We start from the raw sequence: 27204 nt of genomic DNA, 5'->3' as shown, positions 1-27204 counted from the left end.
AGCTCATGATTTAGTTGGATCATTAGTGAGACTGAGACAGTTTCATATGTATTCTATTTTCAATCTCTGTGTGCCTTTGAACTGAGACACCTGTCTATTGATGAGGAGGAAAGTGAGCCAATAGCCTGTGGTTGGCACAAGTTTTATACACTCTGTCAAGCACTCATAAGTGTGATTGACGTTATGGAACAAAGTATATTGTTATAAGTAGCAGCTCAAGCGCTACAAGATGAGCTCTCAATTTCTGGCCAAACCCAGTTCAACCAATTTCTCAACTTGAAACTTTATACATCAACTTGAAACTTAATTGATTTTCATACTAATGAGACTCTGCCAGCACTGTTTCCCCTCTTATCCTTCAATCCAACAGCACTGCCCCGGGGTCTTGGAGGACAGAAAGACAGGAAACACACACAGAGACAGACAGCTCAGCGGAAGGACGTGACATCAGCAGGCGCAGACAATCAAAGGTGCTTAAGGTGCTTCCTTCCCTAAATCACTCGGTTCGCGGGACACGAATTGAAATGAAAATCCAATCAGCAACGGTAGACAAACACAAATAAACAGAACGCTGTACGTTTTCTGAAAATGAAACGCTCCGCTTACTTTGAGTTCCCTAAAACATCACCGAGGCCTATATACTTATATTTATAAGGGAACTTTAATCAAAAGACAAAAAATATTTAAGTTAAAAATCTTTTTAATGAGGCAACAGGGGAACCGGGTTTGTTTATTCTGCCTAAATATAAACTGTATTAGCTTTTCAACAAATGAACTTAAGATGTTGAAAAAAAAAAAAGTATATTTTGGGGTAAATCCCCATGATTGGTGTGGCACAATATGAGATAATAATTTGAGCATTAATACGTTTTTATATTTATCACTGGGAATTCATTCAGCGGTCAGCAGCATGAGCTTTCCGTCGCGACAGCAGTCAAACCGAAACCGGTTACGTGGGAAAACATTTCTAAACAGAATTACATCACTTCCTCTTAAAGTGTTATTCACCTTGTTAATATTTCAGAAGAAATACAAACACCAGTAGTGGAAATATCATGTGTATGATAAAATGACTTATGATGTGGCCTTTTTTATACAGAACTTTCAGATACTGTGTGTATATGTAAGTATTCTTTTGATAGTGAATTCAAAGACAAACATCTAACGATATTAAATTTAGTTGTTTGACATTTGAGTTTTTCCTACGCGTCTGTATGCAGCTGTATTTTCATTTGTATCTAAAACACTTTATGATTATGACTCATTCAGGTTTGTATTTTTAGATTTAGAAATGTTTCTGTTCATGAAACCAGCTGTAGTGTGATCGTATCAGGTAATATAATGTGTGGGTAGAAATGGAGGTGGTACGGAGCCCTGCCCTTCGTTTGGGCAGCTGCATGTCTCACTCAGCACCACCAAACAGGGGCCTTGGGCCATCAGAGCTGCAATGGAGACAGGTAGCCATCCGTCAGAGCCAGTATGGAGACAGGTGAGAGCCATCTTTCCATAGCCCATTGCTGACTTCCCCAAGGACAAAATGACTTGACACAATACGTCAACCCCCCTCTCTGAATGGAGGCCAAGGGCTGTAAAGCCACAGCTGCTAGGCCAAAGGCAGGCGAGCAAGAGGGCACACATGAAAGCGAGGCGAGGCTAGACAGACAGGGATAGGTGGGAAGAGTCGCCGTGGTTAAAAAGGCATTCCCGGTCGATTGTCAGCAGCTTCGTGTTGTGACAGTGGCTTATAGTTATGACTGATAAACAAATAAACTTTGAGGGACCGCGATGACAAACTTGCCACACACTCACCCTTGTGCCAAGTTGGAAAAAAAATGGTATCAGAAAAAAAAAAAAAAAAGGAGAAGAGAAGAAAAAGCAGAAGCACAGGCGAGCCACAATTTGGTGAGGCCCCGGAAAGGCTGGAATGAATCACCATTCAGTGCGTTCATTCTTTCCATGGCACGAGCATAAGGAAGGGCAATGGTCTCGTTCAAGTATAAAGTAGAGATAGAAAAGATGATTTAAAAAAAAAAAAAAATCAACATAATAGAGGTGACACAGTGCAAGGTGGAACAGAACAGTGTTCACAAGTTGGGCAGAAGGGAAAAAAAAGAGAGGTACTGAAATGGTTTTGGAATATGGAAGTGGTGCATATGCACATCTGATGTAACACAAATAAATCCTCTTAAGTTTCACTTTATCAACACTGCCACAGTTTCTTTCACTTCTTCCTCTCTCTCTCTTTCTGTCTCCCTTCTCTCTCTCTCTCTCTCTGTCTCTGTCTCTTTCCAGTCATTGTAAAGTCGTTTTAAAAAAGCTCTGCCGCAGGTCACGTTTTCCAGGGAGTGTAAACCACTGTCTCAATTCACATGTTGCCCCCAGTGCGTCGCAGGACCCAGGTGTAACCAACCGCTGACACTGAAGGGACGGGAACAGAAAATGAACACGCACACACACATGTGCATGAATGATCACACACTCACAAGTGATAACTCATTCCCCTGGCTTTATCTATTATGGTCATAAAACAAGCAAAAAAAGAAAAAAAAAAAAGAAAGAAGAAGCAACACCGTAATGAACAAGGAACCATTGCAGTGGAATTGCAATATAAACCCTTCAATGAGTGTACCCAGCCCCCACAGGAACAGCCGGGAGTCATGTCACTAAGAACACAAAGCACTGACATATTCACCCAATTATGTTCCCTGCCGAGTATGACAATGTCTCAGGATGTTAGCAATGTTCTCCAGTGTGGGGGGGGGCTGGAAGGGCAGAGAGTGTGTGTGCATGTGTGTGTTTGTGTCAGAGGTTTGAAACTCTTATGTTCGAGCACAGCAAACTTCCCATGTAGTCGCGTGCCCCGGCTCCGCATGCACCCAACCCTGTCCCCCTGTCACCCCACGCCACACTGTATCACCAAAAAATCATGGCTCAAGATGATCCGCTGATGATTTCATCACACACACACACACACCACCCCACCCCTTACTCTTTCTCTTTGCCACAGCATTCTAATCACCCTAATTAAAAGCTTTGTTCATTTAGAAATCTCTGATGACAATTTGTTTCACTCTACCCTACAGCAGTGGTGGCTGTGAAGAGAGGAGAATTAAATTTGATCTTCTGACAGCAATTATTAAATGCTCCCTCCTGGCCTCAATTAAGGCCCGCAGGCTAATGCTAACATGGCTAACCCTCATGCAACCACAAGATGCCGGCGCACTTCCCTTTTTCTTCACCAGCTTCATTTTGTCACCATTTCTTTTTTTTTTTTGCACATATGTGTGTGTGTGTGTGTGTGTGCGGGTGCATCCGTGCGGGTCCGTCAGTTTGGTGTGTCTGGAAATGCTCGCTTACTTATGGGTCATTATCTGTTCTGCATACTTGCTGATGGGAAGACACAAATTAAAATGACTTCTTTTTTTTGTTTTGTTTGTTGTAACCAAGTCAGCATGTTGGAATGGAGCGGCTCTACGGGGGAAGTTGTGGAATTTACTATTTTTCCATGTCTCGCCTGATCAGCAAATTTGGATCCCACAACGAAACTATGATGTAAAGTTGTGTTTTTTTTTTTTTTTCTTTTTAAGGTTTGACCGTAACAACCAAACAGTGGTGATCTCATTTGCCTCTCTACAGAGTTAATGAACTCAAATACAGACAAAATCAATCAGACACTTGTCATAATTAGCATGACTCTGTATCGCACATGTGCACGCCTTAAAGGGATGGAAGAAGAAAAAAAATACAGACTACAAATTGTAAAGTTAACACTCTAAAGAACACTGCCTCTCCCTGCCATGACACTCCAGCAGCATTATGTGTCATGGTCGCAGCCTTGCCGAGCTGAAGTGAGAGCCACAGCACTGCTTTGAGTCTATGCACAGCGTGTGGGTAATTTGCAGAGAAGTAGAAGGTTGCACACTTCAACAAGGATGTCCTTCATAGATTCGACCTTCTGTTTTTTTTTTTTTTTTCTTCCTCCGGTCCCTGTGCTCTGCTAGGAAACCGAGTAACCTAGATCGTAGAGTAGGGAGAGAGAGATTGTGACAGTGAAAGAGAGAGACGGAAAGGAGAGACAGAGGTAGAGAGAGAGCAAAAAGAAGCTGTAGGACAGATTGAAGGGAGACAGAGTCAGAATCTGACACCCCACCACCCCACCCAACACTTAAAAAGATAAAAAAAAAAACCTCCCTGGGATGATGTCAGGTTCACTCCTCTTTTTTTCTGGTTACCACAAGCTGATTGTGCTGATTATTGGTGAGCATTGTTTCCCTGTTGACGCTGTGCATCATTAAACAGAGATTGTTCCACTGTTAGTGTTTGTTTAAGCAGGGCTGGTATAATGTTTCCAGGCACTTTCTCTTCACCACAGACACACACACACACACACACCCACACACACAATGTAAACTTGAGACATAAGTTGTACCCTATACTTTGTGTTACTCTTGTCAAATGTGGATGGCTTTCAAACATATAAAAGGCAAATTAAATCAAAAAGCAATCTATATTGAAAACCTTCAATCTTTGTGATGAAAAAAAATGACATAATATTTACACGTCTTAAGAAATAAGAATCTTTTTTTTTTCAGCACGCAGTTTGAACTACACTAACAGGGCTCTACAGTTCCCAGAGGAGGGCTTGTGGCGGGGCGCATGAGGCAAAAGGTTGTATGGATTGTGGAGGGTGTGTTGCGGCATACGGTACCTACAGATCAACCTCTGTTTAGGGGAGTGGCCCCACCAAGGCCAGAGTCGGGCCAGACCCAGTCCAAGCCTCTCATTAGTCATCGGCTGGGTGCCGCGCTTCTTTTTGGAGTGGTTAAGGGGGAACCGGCAAGGGTCTGGCAGTTCCACTGTACTCCACTCCCAGCACCATCACAACCCGACCTCATCAAAGCGAGCGCTCGTAATTTGTCACAGAAAGCAGCCAATTAACATATGTTAAGGGAGGAGGGACGACGAGAAAGAAGGGAGGAGAGGAGGGGAGGGCGAGTGAAAAAAGATAGCGTATGATTAAAGAGTCTGCACAGCTGCACAAAATCAAGATGGCAAAGAGAGGTTTGAAAGAGACCTCAGACCCAGTAATCTGATAAAGCTTACTGTTACTTAACCCCCATAAGCAAGAGAGAGAGAGAGGGAGAAGGAAAGAGGGGGAGAATGAAATAATAGAGACAAACAAATATTAAATTACTGCTGTGAAGCTACAAGCTTTGGCAGAGTGCCTCTGCTTTCAATATGTGGCTACAGTGAAGGCCACTGTATCACATGGAGATGACCCCTCTTGCCAAAGCACTACTGCTGTTTGACCACGTTCTATTTTTAGCCCAGCAGTCACCATTGTGCTTAACATAGTCCGCAGCTTCAGCTCAAATCTGACAGGAACTTCTTTGTTTTTGAAAGAATAAAAAAGAAATTGAATTCCTGGTGCACCACAGCAATTTAGCTCCTCTTCTCATAAAACAAAACATGTTTTTTTTTTTTTGTTTTTTTTTACAGTTTTTCATTTATTTTTCTGTCACAAAGTCTCAGACAAGTTGCTTACATTCTGACTTGTTTGTTTGCTTTCAAATTCCTGTTCCTCATGGCTGGTTTTTTAACATGCTGCGTGTGGTTATTTATGCATGTGCGCACGCCTGTGTGTGACTTGCGCGCGTGTGCGTGCATTTATGTGTCTGTTATTGTTGATGTTGTTGTTGTAGGAACATCTTGTGAAGTGAGTTGTGTGATATTTGTTCCTTGTTGTTGGATACGGTGGCAGGCTGAATGCATTAGCAGTGCACGCCGATGCCGTTCTGTGTTCTGTCGTCTCTCAGCCACCTCTGCCTTGTCTCTCTCTCTCTCTCTCTCTCTCTCTCTCTCTCTCTCTCTACGGCGACTGATCACACGGGCTGACAAGCAAGTTTGGGTCTTCGTCTGCCGCGCCATCCTTTTCGCTACGTGGGCTCCGACTCTTTCAGCGAGCAAAATAAGAGAGGCGGGGAAGGATGCTTTAAACAAATTTGAGTGATTTTTGGAATTGTACGTCAAGTCGTGGGGAAATCCCCCTGAACAAAAAGGCAGCAAACTCGAACAACAGTTCTGTATTGTGAATACAGCAGTTTGAAAGATTATTATTAATAAAAATTCAAAGTTATTTTGACTGAATCGGTGACGGAAAAAAGGAGAGTAAAACCACAGAAAAAGCATAACCTACACTATATATAAATCATGACTGTTTTCCTCCTCTTCCTCTCTCTTGCACTCTTATCCTTGCCATCAAGCATCAATCGTTATTTATTTATTTTTTCCTATTTGGGAAGTGAAGGGCTAGAGTGGAGGAGCGGAGGAGTGAAGGAGTGGGGGATGGAGGGATGGCGGACAGAGGGGGCGGCGGCGACTTGTGTTTGGTTCACAGGGCTCGCTTGCTCGGTTGAATTTTTCTCTTCTCCTCTGTGTTGCGAGCTGGTGGTTCAGTGAAGGACCTGGCTGCCTGGAGTCCCCCCTCCGTCCCTCCACCCTCCACTCAAATCCCTCTGCTGCGCGCACAGCTGCACCGTTCACATAACCTCGCCTGCCCCCTCCTACTCCCACCAACCCCGCCACCCCCAGCTAATGATAGCAGAGCACGTCCCCTCCACAAGGCAACAGCTTTTTCCACTTCACATACACACACACACACACACACACACACACACACACACGTATGCGCAAACTTTGTGCACGTACACAAGAGCATCAGACACACACACACACACACACGCGTGCAGACTAGTGGGCACAGCGTATCCCTTTTCCTTCTTTTGGTTCCTTCCCTTCATTTTTTCTCATATCATTCAATTTCTTTCCCCTTCTCTTCACCCTGAGAAAAATCCCCTAGCCTTCTGACCCAAGGAAGGCCTGAGAACGTTACCCCCCCCTCCACACACACACACACGTCACCCCACCCACCCACACACACACACACACACACCAAACTCCCTGTTTTTCTCCCTCTGTACAACACTGCACAGCAAGTGACCTGCATCACAGCTGTGTGTGGGAATTTTCATGGGTGGGTGTGTTTGTAGGAGCGTTGGAGTGTGTGAATGTATGTATTTGCACATACCTGCGCGTACGTCAATGTTCACACCACGTATGCTGTAAGTACATCGCTGCGTAACTGCATGTGTTATAGATTTACTAAAATGTACATATTTCTGTTGTGTGTGTGTGTGTGTGTGTCTATGTAAGCAGAGGAGGAGGGAGGTGGAGGGCAGCTCTGGGCTTCTGCTGCGCCTACTGTGCATTATCCCAAATAAACAACTCATTACACGTGTACTTAACCAAGGGGAGCTGGCGAGCAGTGGAAGCTAATCCCCGTTATCGTTCCCAGCGTTTCTCTTCCGATTAGGCTACAGGGAAGAGGAGCCCAGAAAGGTAGGCTGCTCAGTGCAGGAGGAGGAAGAGTAAAGGAGGAGGAGGCGAGAGGGAGAGAGAAGAAAGAAAAGCATTCGAGTTAACTTCCCACAAGTGCCTTTCTTACTTATAGTATCTCTTCTCACTCTATCTTTCTCTCTCCCTCTCCCGCTACCCTCTTGCCTCCTTCTCCTTCCTTTTCCCTGTGGATTTTGCACTGCTCTTCCTTGTTTTTTCGACCATCTCTCAGAACTGGGTCATCGACAGACTGTGCGGCAGCATTTTGAAGAACATGGGAGGGAGAAAGAAAAAAAAAAAAAGCGTGTTCTTTCTATGAGAACAATCCCAGGCTTCTTTAACAAGTAGCCCGCTTATCAAATTAAGCTGTCAAAAGCACATTAATAACAGGCAGCACAATTCCCTTCACAGAGAAAGGGAGAAAAAACGCACATTGAAGAAAAAAAAAGAGAAAAGGGAATGATTTTTTGCTTTCGCCGTGTAAAGAGACAGTCCACCAAGGGCAGTAAAGCTTTTCAAAGATTTCTCCTTCTAGTTCTCTCTTTCTTTTCTGCCCCCAATATGATTACGGGGCCCCTATTATGAGGGGCCAAGATGTAGAATGTCACTCATTTAGAGGGTGAACAATATGCAACGGGGATGATGCTGATGTTTAATAGAATTACAGGCTTCACATGCACTGTTTTTCCACTTTCGACTAGAAAGACTCAACCCACTTGTGCCGGATGACAGTTAAACAGATAAAAGAGCATCTCGGGGGTGACAATGTGGATTCAACTAGACCAAATAATAAGATGGCTCAATGGAGGAATATGATGCCAAGAAAAAGATAAAAGGAATAACCGGAGTGAGACATTAAATCATAGTTTGACCACGGATCAGAAATAAATAACTGTTAGATGTATATGTAGCTGTATGAATAAGTCAGCTTGACTCTGAAATTCACATCATTATCAGTAAAACAACAGTTGGTTCACACATTTTTTTTTTTTTTATTGAAAGCCCCATCATTCCAAAACTCTCATTACCCTCAAAAATATGGAGCCATATCATCCCGTAAGAAAGTGCGAGCAGAATGTGAGGGAAACAGTGTACAACAGTGAGGCAAAGAGAGAAAGTTAACACTCTCAGTGCTGTTCGCATGGCATATGCCTGAGACGCAGGAATGAAATTAACAAGACACCTCAGCATACAGATGGCAGAGAGGAGAGAAAACCACCCTATGACCTTACACTGGTGGAGTAAGTGTCTAAGAAACACAGCTCTCATTTTGAAGTCACTCGATCGAGCGTTGCCATCTTCTCTTCAAGACTACACTCTGCTCAGTGTCTGTAGAAAGAAATGAACTCATCTGTAATTTACACTAAATCTGACAGCGTAAGCCAGGCTGCTCGTGCTTGGAAGTGCAAGCCTGTTTATGTTTTACTCCAGAGACTGATTTTCTCACACCCTCAATTTGAGTCCCATCCTGTTTGCTCCGTCCCCGTGGGGGCTGCTCCGCCGTGGCCCGCAGTGGGCCGGTGGTGGATGGATGTGACGTGGAGGCGCTGGGACTCTGCTGGAGGGAGGCTGGAGCCACGACAGGTATCCCCCGCACTTCCTCAGCTATTTATATAACCATGAGTCCAGCACAGGGCCAAAAATAAGACGGAGGCCATTTTTATCCCAAATAATAAAAGGTGGCTCACTCCTTTACTCACACACTTACATACTCGCACACACAAAAACACACACACACACACACACAGGAAGAGCAAATCCATCAAAGTACACAAAAATTAACAACAGACGCTAACAAAGTGAAAAAACGTCTCACTAGACAATGAAACCATCTCTGTCCTCCTATTGAGCACGCTCAAACGTGCGCATCCACACACACACACACACACAGCAGACAAAAGTCAATATCAAGGCTGAGCTATTTCTGTAGAGAGCACTATTTAGGAAGTGTGGGCTGGGTGCCAGTATTCTCCTCAGTATCGTCTGGGCGTCATTGCACTGCTGCTGTTATACAAACTCACCTCTTTCCTCTCTCTCACCCACTCCTCACCCTTTCCACCCAACCCCTTGTTCCATTGTCAGTGCTTTCTCTCTCTCTCTCTCCCACCTCCCCCCCATCTCTCTTTCTCTCTGTGTGTTTCTCTTATACACACACAAGGTTATTTGTTTTTCCACTGGGTCGAACCACAGTGCCAGGTGAAAGCATCTATTGGCAGGATAAAGAGAGTGGCTGGTATGAGATCACAAGGCCCCACTCTGCCCAGCAAACCTTGAAGTGAAGCGCCGGGGCTGGAGTTTCAAACAAAGTGCCCCCTCATTCATTATACATGCAACTGCACTGAAAATCTCCTTCCGCAACACCATCTCTTCTCCTCTCTCTCTCTCTCTCTCTCTCTCTCTGTAGGCCGCTCTCTTTCTCTTCCTCCCTCTCTCCCTCACATCGTCCCTCTCCCTTTTCTCTCTCGTTTTTTTCCAGACAGAGCATCCATAAAGTATGAATAAAATTAATGACATCACGAGCTGCACTTTGGAAGAGCCACTGTAGGAAAAAGCCATACATCACGGGACAGAAGGAGCCGGGATGAAAAGAAATGTAAGAAGAAAAAAAAATAAATTGACAGTGAGAGAAAAGGGGTGTGCATGGGGGGGCGTTGCATCACCCTTCTCCACCCTTGGGGCACATCATATTGCTGTATGTTATTGTGTGTTATTAAGTTTGATTTAAGATGCACTTCAGCTGAAATTTCTCCCCCCCTGTTCTTTTTCTGCATTTCTTTGTCCTGCTTTCCCCTCGACTTCTTTTGGTCAGCTAAGTAATGTAAGCGTTCAAAACAGTCCTGTGCTGCGCATTCTTTTACAGGCTGGCCTTTGGTGTGGGAATGGCACAGATGACAGTGGAAAGGAACACTGGTGTGGACTTTGGCAGGACACCGCCTGGTTAAGCTGTGTGCGCTGCGGAAGAGGGAGAGCACTGAGCGCGGATTCTTATATAGCTGTTTCTCGACTTAGATGGTGTTAACAGCATTTTCAACAGCCCGGTCCCCTCGGAGTTGAGCAGCGAAACCTCCTGATGTTACAGACTTTGCCCAGATATCTGACACTCCATGGTTGAAAAATAAGCATCATAGTCAAGACTGTAATATTCTTCCTTAGAGGAGGAAAAAAAAGAGCTGGATTTATCAATTTTGCTGCCTATTATTGGCAATTTAGCGTGACACTTTTTTTTTTTTTTTTTTTTTTTACAAAAGCAACATCACACAAAAGCCACAAAATTCAGGACTTTTATTCCTCTGAATCCAGAGTGAACACAAGATCTGCTAAAAATACGCGATAGCAGTGTGAAGCTCAGCAGCAGCGTGGATGGGGAGCGGTGGAGGAGGAGGTGGTGGCGGTGGTGGTGGCGGCGGCGGCAACGGCGCAGATTGTGGCAGCCGAGTGAGCAGGGGTTTCAGATGGATGTGAGCTTGTGTGAGGCCAAGGCACAGAGCTACCTCTGTGCGTCTCACCGGACTATGTTGCAGAATGACTCGGCTATGTTGCATTCGTGACAAAGATAAATTACAGCCACTGGAAAACATTTCTACATTTTTTTTTTTTTTGCTCACTCTCCTCGCTTCTCCACACCTCTTTTTTTTTTGTTTTTTTTTGGCATTGGGTGCAGTCCAAATGTGTGCCACACAGATGATGAAGGGGCGGGGGGTCTCTCTCTGAAAACATATTAAGGGGTAAAAAGTTGCCCCCTCGCCGTTCACAGGTCAGGCAGTGTGTTTTATGATGGAACATGCCTTCTGTTGCTAGATTTATGCTCATGGACAAGCAAACACTTTTCCCCTCAAACTAACCCCAAAAACTCACTCGAAAGGATTCCCGGTTAATTCTGGATTTACCGCAAAGCATGTTAAGAGCGCACTGTATGGAGTATTACAGACTAGGCTGCCTTGATCCTGAATAAAAAAATTTAAATCTCACAGGAAGGCAACTAAAGTCTGATGTGGAAGTTAATGAAATCATTTGTAAATGTGTTAACTCTCATTTTAACCTTTAAGTCTAAACGCTGAGGCATTCAGCCCGATCTGAACCATCCGATGTTTAGACAAAGAAATCCAACCTCTGTTCTACTCTAAATGTTTCTCTTATGTCTTATCATTCAAAGTCCTCTGCTCCCTGCACTCCTCCAGCCTTCCCTCCTCCCAGGACTCTTTCCCTGTCCAAATATTTCAGGGAGCAGGCCTCAAGTATGGCGAGGTGTTTTGGGTGTCTCTTTAGGTGGGCTGCAGCTGACGATATGATTGTGTGGTCAGCACTGCTCAGCACAGACCACCCAGCAGGCAGCTGCTGCCATAATGACCTACAGGCAACAGGAAACAGGAAACAGGAAGAAGAAGGCAGGACATCCTGTTCATCTAGATCAGTGTGTTAAGCATGACATCACGAAAGCATCACTCCTAAATGAAGAATACCTGATCAGTGGATAGATATTCTGTCGCTCTGCTCTCAAGTCGCCTTCAGCTCAAATAGATTTCGATCTACGTTTTCCCTTCTCTGTGTGTTCTCTGTCTTTCTGTGCATCTGTCTTCTCAGTTTGTCTTTTCAGCACTCACACTGACACTGTTTTCCAGACTGCTCCATCATCCAAGACATCAAATCCAACCCTCTCCAGCGTGAGAATAAAGGAGAAAAAGAAATACACGCATTTTCATTTGAATATACACCAGCAACAACCTCACAAAAACTCAGACAAAAAAAAAACAAAACACAAAAGCTCAAACAATCCGACGCGCAAACAGAGACATGCCACAAACTTGAACGCGCGCACGCACGCACACCTCCCAGACGCACAGCACATACTGACAGACAAACACACAAAGAAACAGCAAACACAAAGCACAGCACAGCCAGAAGTCTACTTTATGCAGAAATATTCTAAAGTGTGTTTTACAATACAATTAAACATCAAAGGCTTATATATTCCTCTGTGATCTTTAACACCCCAGTGAACAAACCCCACACACCCCCATCCACTTACAGCATACAGAGAAAGTTGCTGAACGTCACCGCTAATTACTAGATAGAGACAGAAGAAGACTTTGCATCATTATGCAAAAACCAGGACATATTCAAATATATGCATTCGATCCCACCATAAACCTTCCAAGGACTGTGTTATTTACTTTAGATTATTATTATTATTTTTAAAGTTTTTATGAGTAATTGCAGCTCTTATGAAGATATACAGACAGAGCTCCTAAGGCAAAGAAACACTGGGGTAAACATCTCTAACATGTACAACAGTTAGGACAATGAAAGGGAGATCTGTTCAGAATGAGTAAAAAACACATGGTGAGGTTGGGCCCTGCGCGTTTCATTAGTACTATAAAAAATGTATGAAAACGAAAAAAAGACTTTTCCTCCCATGTAGCAAACGAGGGAACACCTGCCTTGTGCAATAAACAGGAATACAACAAGCCCTTGAGTTATTATTAAAGTTAAGTGTTTTCATCTGCTTATGCGCAGCTAAGAAAAAAAGTTATTCTAAGCAAATGGATGAACATTTACACATTATTTGTGTCAGATAAATTGACTAAAAAGAGAGGTGTTTAGGGTGTTCACTTGTATTTAAGTTAAAGTGCGAAACCCCGAAATACACTGCATTACTTTACAGGATATACAGGGATGTCTCTTGACGGTTTAGGATATTATATGCTCCTTATATATGAGGTAAATATGATTCTCTACAATTGACTCTTATATTACCTTCTCGTTTGAGCCAAAGGGCATGAAGTCCAATTACAGTACTTCAATATCTACCTGCACATCTTGCCAACCTGCAATCTGCAAATGAGAGTTTTACTGATGTTTAACTGAGCAAACTCCGCAAACCCCTTCCAAAATATTTGAAAAAAAAAAAAAAAACTTTAAAGCATAGCAAAACGGGCCATTAAATTATTTGCTTAAACATAAATGCTTCTGATGTTTCCATTAAGAATAATGTTTTCATAGATCTGGTTTTCCAGGAGGGGATCTTGAAACGTGCCTTTTGTACAGTATTAAACACAGTGGTGTACTTTACTCCCTTCTTTAAAACGAGGCAAGCTTAAAGCACATATTTTACAGCACTCAGATAAGCACTCACACACATAACGGCCATTATATCAGACACGCATGATTAAGATATAAGCAATAGGCCATCGTATGTTGATTTTGTCTGAGCACTTTTTAAAACACATGGCAAAACCCTGATCATGGCACACAATGTGTCCCTTCCCTTCACTTAACTAAAGCTTTACTGAGCCCCTGGTGTACAGCAAAGTGCCCTGACAATCGGCTCAATGCCCTGGCCAATCACCGGGACACGTGACCTTCTAATCCCTCTCTGTGAGGAGGGTAAGAGTGTGTTGTCACTGTTGGTTTTGTGAATCAGTGCCCAAAATCCCAAATGATTTGTCAAGAGGGAGAGGTCTTAAGAGAATAAGAGAAACAAAAGCAGCGCAGGCCAGATAGTGTGGGTGTCAGTGTGTGTGTGTGTGTGTGTGTGCATGTGTGTGTGAACGTAACAAAAAGACAGCGAGAAAGAGGAGGCAGACCATGCTTTTGTCGAAGCATTTGTGTGTGTGTGTGTGTGTGCGTTTGAGTGCGACTGCGTACGTGCGTGCGTGTGCATGTGTGTGTGTGTGTTTGTACAGGGTCTCTGAGATTACAGAGCTTGGCTGACAGAGTCCTCTGTGTGTAATCGTGGGTCCACATGCGAGCGCTCACCTTCCTCTGAGCGGATTAACCTAACGCTAAATCCCAAGAGAGCAACAGGCCAGACAGGCCACACAGAACAACTTCATTGACGATAGGCAGAAGAGGGAAGGCCATGTGTAAAATCTTTTTATAGATTAATACACTTTAAGATATTTTATCACGAGTAAACAACTCATATAAAACCGCATAAAGGATTACGAAAAGTATTGCGACACCACCTGCTCTTAAAATTTAATAAAGTATCTTAAATGTTGCATTTATATAGGATGTATCTTTTTATATTGTAAATTGAATTAATTGTGAAAGGTAATCAAGCAGTAAATGAATGAGTGTGTGTTGTACGCTTTTCACAGAGCCACAAATTAGGTTGATATGCTGTCTTAGACCGCAACACTTTATCACTTAAAAATGTTACTTTTCCAAAGTGCTCCCTAATAAACAGTATTTCAATTTTAATAGTGCATATAGATGTTAAAATGTGCTGTGAATATCATATTGGTTGTATTCATTTTGAGAAACTGTAGCCATCTCTACATTTATAGCATTTCTTAAAAACTTTTTTAAATGGACAGTATTTATTTCGACGATCAAAAATTGTATAAAACTTTATCTCTGTAACAAATTCACAAGAATGTGAGAATACACATGTACGTCTGTGCTCATAATAAGGAGCAGGAGTTAAATGCACACAGCCCAGTCAGTGCCACAATCGGTCTAAATTAAAATGAAGTGTGCTGTAGTCATTTTTCATTTTATAACCATCCTCAGCTCAGTGGGCCTCGTATCCACACTTTGAGTGCAAAATAAATCAATCGAATTTTATTTCGAAAAAACTGCAACCTGTGAAAGTTGCCACAGGTTAATTATGGTGTCATTCTTAATCCTCTCACTGCAACAGGTTCAATAGAGCCACAGACTAATCTAAACTCACTTTTATAAATATGTCACTCGCTGCACTGAAAGTCAAAACAGTCTCACAATCACAAAGTCACGGGAAAAACAAATTATAATTCAGGCTGAACACGCCAAAGCGTCTCTAAAAAAACACTGATTTGCAGTGGTGTTATCACTGTGGTCTGCATGAAATGACATCCAGACAATTCAAACTGTTATCTGCTGTTTTATCATGTGGAAAATATGAACGTGGACATCATTTAGTTCTTCTTTCATATATTTATTAAAGTTATGTACAGGTTATCCTGATTTACCACCTCACCTCAGTTAGACTGCTTCAACAATTCATAAAGAATTACATATCCTCAAAGTGAGGCTGAATATTATGTGTGGTGAGTTTTCCTACATTCTGATGCTTTAATTTAGCAAATTATGTGAAATTTAAAAACTTCTGAACTGCATGCATTTTCCCCTCTTTGTCTTTGAGGTTTTTTTTTAAGTTTCTCGTCATATTGTTTGAGGGGAGGCAAAAAAAAACTGTCTACTTCAGGACTATTAAAGTCAACATTTTTTTAAACTAATAGTGTAACTTTTCCTGTGCCATCCCATTGCGCAGGACACACTGTATTATGTTTTATTAAAGGAGGGCAGCCTATTCAGTAGCTAGTGGCTTTGGAGCTGTGCGCCTGCATGTGGACACGAGAAAGCTACACACACACACACACAAGGTCGACACAAACTGTAACACTGCCTAAAACACGAGACAGACCTTGACTCTCCTAATAGACCATAAACAGGCTATTTGATGTCAGCCTGTAATTATATGACATAGTTGTCACCGGCATAAGTCGATCAGGGTCACAACAAATCAATACACGCAGTTACTGTACTTTGTTGAGGAGGCAGCGCGCATGTGAAAAATAGAGCCCCTTTAAGTTTCCAATCTGGAAGATTAAAAAAATAAAGATCATATGATGCGGCGCGTCTTTGTGGATGTTTTGCGAGTGAGTGGCAAGTGGCGTGTGCGCGGTACTTACTTTATTTCGCATGAAATCTTGTTGTCCGGGTTTAAGTGAAAGATACAACAAGCGGGTCCGCCGGTTGTTTGGTCCGGCCGATTGACAAGGAAAGGTTGAAGCCGCTCGCTTGATGGTGACGGACTTCGCCAAGACGCACTTAAAATCCAGGAGCGCAACTTAGCAGAGGACGTCGCCGGGAGGAAAAAAAAAAGTAACCTACAGTACGTGGTAGGAGTCTCTATAATGTCAGAGAAAACTACTCTCTCTCTCTCTCTCCCCCTCTTTCTCTCTCTATCTTCCTCTATCTCCCTCCCTCCCTCTCTCTCTCCCTCCCTCTCTCTCTCTCTCTCTCTCTGATCGGACAGTGTCTGCTCAGGAGGCGGCGAGGACGCTTCGCCTGGTCTCGCTGCGAGGTGCCGGTGAGCGCAGAGGGACCCGGTGGAGCGGTGTTTGTAAAGCGGCGATGTTTGGAGGTGGTGCCGGTAATATGCTGCTTTGCTTGGACGTCTTGATGGTGATGGTTAGAGAGGCTTGTTTCTGTTCCTTCCCCACAAATCCTGACCGAGTCTTTCCCCAAACCCTCTCCTCCTCTCTCCCAGTGCGAGGAGAAATAATCGATTTTTTTTTTCCTCTTTTTTTTTTTTTTTTTTGGACTCCTGAAAAAAAAAAGAAAAAGGGGGCGGGCTCACATTTCCCAACTCTACTTTAATGAAAGAGGCACGGCTCTTAATGCTTTATTATCGCGCACAGCCCCGATAGAGTGGACGCGCAATTAACTGCTCAGAGAGGACCACTAGAGGAACATGATGGGGGAATGTGTGCTTTAACTAATGAACCAACTGAGAGAACATTAAGCATATGCAGCAGACTTTAAACAGCTAGATCTGAGTTGATGTTTTTGTTGGGGCAGACTTCATGCATGTCAGATTAAATGGGAAATATGCTAAAACTTTCAGGTTAGGGACATACAGCAAATTTCCTGAAATAGTTTCACTTGTTATTAGAAACATTTAGGGAAAAAAAAGCTTTAAAGACAAAATGCATGACCTTTTATGTGAAGGAAAAACAGATTTTAAGAATTATTATATGAAAATAAAAAGTCGGCTCTTGTTCAGTGAGCCAACATGAATGCTGCCTCCATTCTGAGTCACTACAAACTTTCCGCCTCCTGCACACACCGCCAATCATTCTCCAGGACCCCAGCTATCTCCTGCAGATAAGCCCTGACACAGACAGTAAGCATGGGGGAATTACCAAGCCTTTATCCATCCAACCAAAATGATTTCAAAACATCCACTCTATTAGTGTGAAGATAACAATTAGAACAGCAAGTTTGCCACTTCAGATAAGCACGCAGACAGGCAGCGCAATGGCTTTCTGTACAGAGATGTATCCCAGATAGGCCTTGTAATACTGTGCTTCTATTATGCTCACATTATATGGGTGCTGTATCAGTTTAAAGGCTTTTAATGGCTTGTCTTGAATGTAGCCTGTTATACTCTAATGCACCATCAGGTCTCACTCTTGAGTTTGTCATTAATCCAGCCTCAGAAAAAAGAGAAAATATATAATCCTAGGTTTTGACTACTGGTGTTTGAAGTCTGTTAGCAATATTTTTGGATGGCCAAAGTTTTGCATACAGTTCATGATCTTAACCATTTCCATATTAAAGAAAAAATTAAAGCCCCATAAATTTTCCGTGTCAGGAAATCCGCTCATTTTACAGAAAAATGTTTGTCATAAACTTTCTGGTCTAAATGCAGACAAACATCCCCCATGAGCATGGCTTTGCAGTACACGCCTGTCACAACCGAGTGCGTGAAGTGTAAGTGGACACCCAGCGGCACCCTAATCTTTCCCTTCCTTTGAAGTTCACCTGTGAAGCATAAGCCATGTATGCAGCCAGCCACCCACCCAGGCAGTCAGTCAGGGTAGGAAATGGCGGGACATGAAATCAGTTAATAAATAAATCAAGCTGGCTAATCTTCTTGACGGGCGGACATTACAGTGTGTAACTGAAGCCACTGGTATCTGATGACTCGGGATACCACCTTCACATCACCTGACCCTTTAATCTTTAATAGCGTTTCCTCTGGCCTTCGAGACCTCCATAATAATCAATAGGGTGTAGTCTGTTAGACACACTGGGTTCATAAATGCAACATGGCAGATATCAATGGCATCACATATCAGCATGTATGAAAGATACAGATTTGACACCCTTAACAGATACAATTTCCTTCTTTCAGACCTCTGAGCGTAAGCTACTAGCAATTGTATTAAGTATGTCACTGACATATGGACACCTATGGGCGCCTGCGTGATCGTACGTACCACGTTCAATGTTCCTTCGTCTGCCGCCTCGCGTGCCCCTCAGTCTCGTAGCTTTTTCTATGCTGCTGTCAGCGATTCATTGGAGAGGTCCTTTCAGTGTTCACAATGCTTGAGGTTGTCTTTGGTTGGCACCTGGGAGGAGAGGCAACATAGGGAGGGTGTGAGGAGGGAGAAGAGAGAGTGAACCTGCCAGAAAAATGGTAATTGTTTGCATGCACCCTGCACATAGAGAGCAGGATCCATGTTAACATGTGTATGCGTGTGTGTATGTGTGTGTGTGCGCACATGTGTTTAATGGTTATATGAAAAAAAGAGAGAAATAAACGGAGGGGGAGGTGGATTGAATATATTTGAATGGTGAAAAATCATTAAACGAGGAAAACACTGGCTTATGCATATTCATAAATGACTGTCTGACTTGTCTACAGGGATAAACTTATAGTGAAGCCTCACACATTTAATGCAAAGTAGGGAAGACCCACTGTATATTTTTCTCTTGAGATTACCAAGTGGGAGTCTTCTGAATCTGAATATGGTTGAAACAGCTCAAAGCATTATAGGCAGATTATTGTTACATTGAATTATGTCGTTCGGAGTTTGTCACATTATGCCTCGTACAGCTGGTAAATTTAGTAAGGTACACAATAAGAGTGTGTAAGAACACCGAGCGTGTAGGTTAAATATTGTAGGTTGTGTTATCTTGAGCTAATTTGCCTTAATGACAACAAACTAGATTATTGCTATCTGAAAGTTTCCTTGCTCAACTCATTAGCCATTGTCCCTCCCTCCTCTCTTAGGACATGCAATCCTGAACTTGTGTTTTGACGTGTGTGTGTGTGTGTGTGTGTCAAGTGCGGGTTGACAGTCTCATCAAAGCCTGGTGGAGAAAAATCAACAGTTTGCCAAAACAATTATGTAATTTCAAATATGTCACAGTGTGTATACACACACTTTAGGCTTTTGGGTAAATGCAATTTCGTGAGGTTTGGCATCAGGCGTGCATAAAAAGAGAGGAGGGGAAACTGCGACTGCATGTTAAGTCAAACACATAAGTGCGGTTTGCTGATATTGATCTTGCTTGGATTGTTTCTTAAGCCTCTCCTGGCAGTCACTTCAGAGCATGTGTCACACACACACACACATGCAGAACAGCTCGCCTGAAAATGTGTGGTTTTTTTTTGTTTTTGTTTTTTTGTGTGTGTGTGTATGTGTGTGTGTGTGTGTTTTTTTTTTTGTAACGGAGGGGGAAAGAAAGGAATGCCTCTCTCAAGCAAAAGATAAACACAAACACATTTCCAGGGCAAACAGGAACAGCCCGGGCTCGCTGCAATCTGTTGTCGATCATGCTCACGTGAAAACACAATCTGCCTGTCACAGTAGATGATGTTGTCAAGCACTCTGCCTCGCTGCTCCTGAGAATTAGCCAGCTATTGCGGAAGCACTACGAGACACATTTGTTGTATGTCAGATTTTGTCTGAGGATGCTTCTAGCTTTATTTTGGTATTTACTGCTTTCAGTCATCCTTCCTGTGTTTCCTTCCCTAATGAATTGGAGAGACATTTGCTGTTTTGACACTGGATTGATGCTACATGATGTGACGCCCAAACTCCCCATGGGGGGTTCAGAAAGACCTGCAGGCCAGTTTAACTCACAGGCTCAGCTGGGGATCTATAGATCTTACTCCTGCACATTAGTGTGTCTTTGTGTGTGTGTCCGTCTTAAGGCTAAACTTAAAGGAAGATATCTGTGTTTGAGGGGCCGCCCAATACTCATATCTCACAAACATCTATTATGAATATATATATATTGATTTGTGAAATGTTGACAGGATGCAAACACCTCTGAAAAAGTATCTACACCATCACATATCATTAAGTTCTGCTCCACATATTTAGCCTTTTAATTAAATAAATGAACTAAGAAGTAAATGAAGAAATTATATACAAATATATTGATTGATATATTTATAAACTGTCATATATGACATATAAGGCCAGCCTGATAAATCATATTAATGTGTAATCTGAAGGTGTAAGTGCCATGTATGTTGTTTATACGACATATCATATACCCATTTTTATATATTTTTTAAAAATAGAACACATTTAAACATTAAAATCTTATGTTCAGTCATTTCATACAGGAGCTATACAACTTGAACGTCTGGATTCCACGCTCAGGAAACACATACCTACTTGAGAAGTCATCTCACACTTTGCAGGAGAGATGAGAGACATTTCCCTGCCGCTCTGCGCTTGGTCTTTGTGTAAGTTATCCAAAGCGATATATTACACATGATTTGGAGCTCCCTATTAATAAGGTTTATAATGAAACTCAGAGGGCAATATCATCAGTAATTACAGTCGCAGGAATTGTACCACTGTACAGTATAATTAGGGGAGCAAAGGTGAGAAAATCACTTTTAATTAACTGAAATCATATGTCCTCATATTACAAAATACATAAAACAAAGAAATTCATGATTCTGGCGAAGTATTTATTTGTACACTCAAATTAGTTTTTTGTAATATAAAGGTGACATTCCTCCTCCTAAATTTAGATTGCTGCAATATTACCTTGATGATTGTACAACTGAAAGAAAGCAGTCTGTTTAAACTATTTCTGAGTCATATAAACTGGCGTCTTTGCAAACTGTAAATATATAATAATGTATATTGATAAAAATATACACGTTATATGTAAACATGTTTCTGCTAGTAGTCATTTCATTGATTTATCTGCTTTTCTGTTAAATACTAAAGGAATCTCTCAACAATAAACATATTTTTGACTTGGACATTAAATGATTTGACAGCTCGTAAACCCAAAGCCACCTCAGTGATTTATAGGTTTGGTTTTATAAGTAAGAGAGAGAAAAAAAGAAAGAATTGAATTAAAAAAAAAAAAAAAAGAAAGAACTTATGTCTACTTATCATTAGCTGCTGTGTTCCATAATGGTATGACTCATTTTTCAGTGAAACCATACAGAGCCTTATTTTCAATAACGCAGTTTCTCTGTGTGGTTTGGCCATTAACTTTGTCTGGCCAGCATGAAATCCACTGTACCATTTCATACATTTCCTTGTCCTTACAGTACAGTTTCCGAACAGGACCCTGTTGGATCAGACCATACAAAACAGACTTGAATGTAATAATAACAAAGCCAGAAGGCCTCTGAAACGGTAATGGCCACATAACGACCCCTTGCAGAGCAGTGTCAAACGAGAGACGACACTGGTGATTTGCATGTGTCGTGTTTAACCAACAGTTTTCTGTCTGTACACCTTTTATGCATTATGGATGAGGCACAAGCTGAACAACAAGCTCTCCCTTTGTTCTGCCCGATGCTCCAGTTACATCATAGGAAAAGCCCCATGGTCCTGTGACTGTGCTGACTAGCTGAGACACAGAGCCGCTGGGGAGCTGTTCATCAGACCTGTTGCTTCTTCACTTTGTTCTACTATCATGTACACGTAGATACGGACACACACACACACACACACACGCACGCATACACACTTATTAAGCTAAAAGAGGCTGTGCCACTTATTAAAGTTTTATTAGTCTTCTATATGAATCTAGTTTAATTCAAAGAGCAGACTATGCCACCTCGTGAATTTAATGAAGAATAATAAATAAATAACATTTAGATATTTAGAATCCAAAGAGCAGCTGTTGACTAGATATATTATTTGATTAGATATCTGTAGATTAATTAACTTGATGAGACTGTCGAGACTGCTTCCTGAGTTTACAATCGACATGTTTAATGTCATGTATGTTGTAAAGGTATACATGACAGGTGCCATCAGTGCGCCACCTGCTACATATGGGAAACACATTTTGCCCATAGAGGTACATTCTGACACTGCTGTGTAATTAAATGTGCTGCCTGCAGGGGAGCTCTGCATCCTTCTCAGTATAAACTGCATGGGTTAGCTGGAGGGTCTCACCAAAATAATGTTTAACTAGTGTTTGTGTTTTTATTTTAACCCTACAGTACAGTGCTTTTAATTTGTTGAATAGCCTAATACTATTTTCATTTAGAGGAATTATCTAAGCATTTAAGCAAATTCATGGTATGTGAACAGAAATGAAATATCAGTAACCATTATCCCACAAACAAACATTTGAATTATTTAATTGACTTCCTTTTTTTATTTTAATCCCTGACACTTGCACTCCTCTTCCCGTGTCTTCTATTGTAGAGAGTGTCATTTCCAGACTTTCTGTCTGTATATCAAGGGCTCAAAGTTCTCTTTGTCTCCACTAGATTGCTTCATGTGAGGAAAAAAGAAAGAAGAAAATCGCTTTCTGCTAATGATTTTTCCTCCTTTTAAATGGTTGGAAAAGTAATTCCCTATGAACTGCTCCAACGCAGGCACAGTTATTTCATTGTTCCCGCTGCCCTTTCTCTAATTGTGCCCATAAAGGAAAGATGCCAATGTTACTTTTCTCTCTTTCGCTCTTTCTCTCTCTCTGTTCAAGGGGTACCCACCGGTGTTTCCTGAAGTGATGCAGAAGCTGTGTCTGAAACATTATTAGTGGTAAATGTGCACAAATACAATAGATCCCAAGTTTGAGTAAGATCCACGATCGACACGTGAAAGCTTAAATGATTTGAAACACAGTAAGCCACAATGTAAGCCAAAATTAGTCTCAGTTTTACAGTTCCGTATTTATACTCACCATAAAAATGACATGATTGGTTGTTTGTCTAAATGCCTAACATGACTCCATGTCTCCGTTTACCTGACAAGGACCTCTTGTGGCTGTGCAAATTGACAGTCTTACTCATTTAGGAGCAAAGGTGGAATTAGCGGGACGTTATGCAGCATGTGACTCTCACATGGGGGACCACTGTTTGTTTCCCATTTTCTATAACTGTCAACATTGGTTTCCTTTTACCATAACCACGATAGTTCCCTAAACTGAAGCCACAGTTCTTAAATTCACCATCTTCACCTAACCGTAACCAAGTAAGTTCTGTGACTAAACCTAAAGACATTTTTCCCATAATGGTGGCAGTTCAGAAAACAGTCATATGAATATAACATGCATTTAGAGAGGCACTGACAAACAATGTCTTCACTGTTGTGGAAACGGATCAGAAAACACTAATGTGGTTTGTTTTGGAGGGGATTGGCAATGCATTTGGTGGCATTTATAGTGTAACCTCCCCTACTAAAGCAAGACAGACTAAAGCAGCCACAACAATTCTAACGTTGATGTAAAATATCGTGATCTGTGATTTCAGATCAGAGTTTAGATCACACAAAGATCTCTTAAGAATTCGCATTAACAACACGAGACGACAGTTTTATAAGTTCCAAGATTTACTGATAATGTGTTTGGCTGACAGGTCCAATGTGATACATTCAACTAGAACACAAAAGCTTACAGTCATCACAGTTTCCAATTCCCATAGTAACCATTACACAGCAGAAGTCCCTCCTGCAGCTGTTGACCTCAGCCAACTCCCTTGACAATTAAAGATCACTCAGCACGGCTATGCAACTTCTCCCACACTCTCAACAAGCAGCTGATAGCATCTCACTGTGAAGAAAAGCAAGCGGAATATAATGTGCGTCTAAATGAGGGATCCCCAGCTCTGATGTGTGATAGCGAGGCCTAGCGACCATCGGGCGCAGGCCCGCGTTACACGGTGGAGCTCGGCAGACGAGCGGCAGCGTCTAAAGCTCTTTGTGCCTCCAGGATCACCCCGACTCATTCTTATTCAGACACGATCAGAGGGGAGGCAGGCAACTGAGATTAGCTGCAGATCAAAGGAGCTGCCTCGCGCCAGCACTCGTGTTTTGTAGATTTTAGGCGGCCCCGGCACACAGGCGTTGTATAGTGACGGCAGAGCGTCATACTGTGTTCTGGCCTCGACAGTGCTCAGGGGGGTAGATGGAAAGAGAGTTTTCATACAGGAGGCCGGACTACTGCTGGAAAATTTCCAAAATGAAATAATAAAGAGAGTAGGAGAGAATAAAGAGGGAAATAAGAACAAAATTACCATGCCGTTACTGTAAGCCATTACAGTGGAACAAAGATACTTGTACTTTCCAAGCCATCGCAATTGAAACTGCTTCCATGTGTGTAATAGGTCTCGGTTCAGTGATAATTTGTTTTAAAAAATGAAATGCACTTTCTACAGTAACATGTCTAGGGTAACTCAAGAGCATCTGGATCTGTGGTGCCCACCAAATAACCATGGAAACTAACTACTGCTCTTGCAAATTACTTCTGTGCTGTATCTTAACCTTTCTATTAATTTACACAAAAGCACCAGTGGAAACCTCAGACAGCATAACTCCATTCCATTAAATTATATTCCACTAATAACTAAACAAGCAGTAACCACAAATCTCTTTGCCTCTGATATATTTCTGTGATTTTTCAGCTTTTGTATTATGAATGACATTAAACACGAAACCATCCTAACTTTGTATTTCATCTTTGTCCACATTTCAGCTGTCGGCAGAGAAGATAAACTTTCTCTTACTATTCATGCTGCATAAAGAAGAGCAACAATGAAACTAATAGCAGAGTGTGAAGGTGAAATGACAGGATGAGGAGAGTTTCAAAGGCAGAGAGGCAACTGCGTAAGAGCGCTCGCCACCCTACAGAGAAGGAAAACAACGCGCTTCCTCAGCTCCGCTGACCATCAAAGCCGTGGAATTCAGGGGCAGAAAAGCTAATAAGTGAGGACCGAGTGGTTCCTGTAAACTGGGTCAAAGTTTCTCACGTCCTGCCTCTTTAGGTTAATAGCAAGAGGACAGTAACTCTCACCAGGTATGAAATAGGGGACACGAGTACATGTCCACTTATATCACTCTCTGAATATTCTTTTGATTTGTTAGTTTGATCTTCATTACTATTGTTAATTGTACTTGTGGCAGCAGATTGCACAATAAAGATATGGGACGCAAAAAAAAATAAATCAAATGTACTCGGTATACAAAGATATAAAATTCAGGAATAATATGACTTCTCTTATTTCATCCAAGAGCTACAGTTAAAATGCTGAAGGAAAACATCCAACAGCCGTCCACCACTCATTACAATCAAACAAAGCCTTTGCTTTAGTATGAAATTCCATCTAGTTGTTTTGGGACACGTGCCCTATAGTAGAGACCTATTCTTCTGTCTCCGTCTCCTGCGAAGCCATTCGGTTAGGAATAAACCGCTCTCTGTTCATTTGATATGACAAAAGTTTCTCCTTCGTTTTAGAAAAGTTTGCCCAATATGTCTTACTTAAACACCGAACTGTGTGACACATATTGCTACTGAAGTGTGTGTTTGCCACTTAGGTAGCTACCTCGAGGGAATGAGTCATTTCTAAAGCAAACAGCATGTTAAGGCCACGCTCTTTTCTCTCACTGATAATTCCAGATTGTGCAATGAGATGTTCTAAGCAATTACCCTTAAAAGTACCAGTAACCTAAACTGACTGTGAAGAATTAGAAACAGAGAAACTACACAATATAAAGTTCCACTTTAGTGGCTTAAACCATTTGTCTTGCCTTAGAGAAATAAAAATGTAGAGTTTTAAAACTCAAACACACACACACACACACACACACACACACACACACACACAGTTCCAGGAGCCTCAATCAGCTATAGTTCTCCACAGAGGTGATTGGCAACAGCTGGGACCTGACTCCTCCTTCAGCAGTGTTAAAGCGTCTCTGGTGTCTTTCTACTTTGAGCAGGAAAAACTCAAAGTAAACACCAATTAAGTGCATCTTTTGGCCTTGTTCATAGCGGTACAGTCGTTTTTGTATTGGGCTACATGACAAAGACGTCATTCATAAAACCTGCGAGGCTATAATGAAACAATTAGGCAAGAGCACTTCAAAATATATTTCAGAGCAGTCGAAACTGAGCAGCTCAAATATCAAAATTACGGCTTAATCTGTTAAACATGTCACGACCCACTGCGCCGAGTATGATTCAAAATCCTGACGGAGACAGGTTTTCCACTGGCAGAACGAGATCCAGAGGAGAGGGAAAAAGGAAGGGAATAGGTGTACTGTGAAAACTCACCCGTGCCGTTTCTCTGCTTCCCCAGGAAGTTACACCCTGCGGCACCAGCTAAGGCCCAGCTCAATCAAATAGTTACAAAAAATAAAAATAAAACATTAAAGGAAAATAAAAGAGATAGTTGACAAAAAGACAACAAAAAAATACAGACAAATTGCTTAAAATAAATGTCCTGCATGTGATAAAGCCAGACCAGCTGGCTTTGAATAGAAACCCCCGATTTGGGTTGTGTGTTAGCCCCCGATCGCTGTCTGAACTGAAACCAGGTCTGGTTCTTTCCAAACCACCACCACCCCCCCACCGCCACCCCTACCCCTCTGTCCCAACTGAATCCACCTGTTCCCATCACTCCTGGGTAAATTTAGCCTTTGAGGGATCAGTGAGCCCCCTCCTCCCCTTCACGCACACACTCACCCCAGACCTTTGTCAGCACTGGCATATATGCCTTGGATTATTGCCCCCCGAAGAATGCTGCCATCTTCACAGTGGCAAAAAAAAGACTCCCCCCTCCTCCCCTTTTTCCCCCCCTTCACACATCCGCAACTCGACTGTACAGGCAACATTCTTCTCATTAGTCTCTTGAAAGTTGCTACAGGTGGAGATAAATATCCATACTTTCGCTGTGTTTCCTTAACCTTTCTGTAAGAATCTGACAGAAAAGATATCATGAGACGGAGCTCATTTTGAAAGCTTATTATTATTATTTTTTTTTCCATTTGATGACCTAGAGTATCACAGCTGCAAAACACATTAAAGAAACCT

At 42.1% G+C, this 27204-nt stretch overlaps 1 protein-coding gene across 9 annotated transcripts in view; it reads right to left on the bottom strand.

The window, feature by feature from the left end:
* Positions 1-26709, bottom strand: part of mef2cb (myocyte enhancer factor 2cb) — a 71527-nt gene extending 44818 nt beyond the window's left edge. For 7 of the 9 annotated variants that reach the window (XM_019275956.2, XM_019275952.2, XM_019275955.2 and 4 more), the window contains exons 1-2: positions 26446-26709; positions 18390-18521 (exon numbers count right to left, since the gene is read on the bottom strand). The gene's annotated coding sequence lies outside the window, so the exon portion shown is untranslated. Of the gene's footprint in view, positions 1-16073; positions 16674-18389; positions 18522-26445 lie in introns of those variants that run through there. The other 2 variants (XM_010740747.3, XM_019275954.2) reach the window with 2 other exon arrangements.
* Positions 26710-27204: the final 495 nt, after the last annotated feature.

Source organism: Larimichthys crocea, chromosome III, assembly GCF_000972845.2.
Source record: "Larimichthys crocea isolate SSNF chromosome III, L_crocea_2.0, whole genome shotgun sequence".
NCBI lineage: Eukaryota > Metazoa > Chordata > Actinopteri > Sciaenidae > Larimichthys > Larimichthys crocea.
Note: the sequence above shows the minus strand (reverse complement) of the source record. Positions and strands in the feature narration are given on the sequence as shown.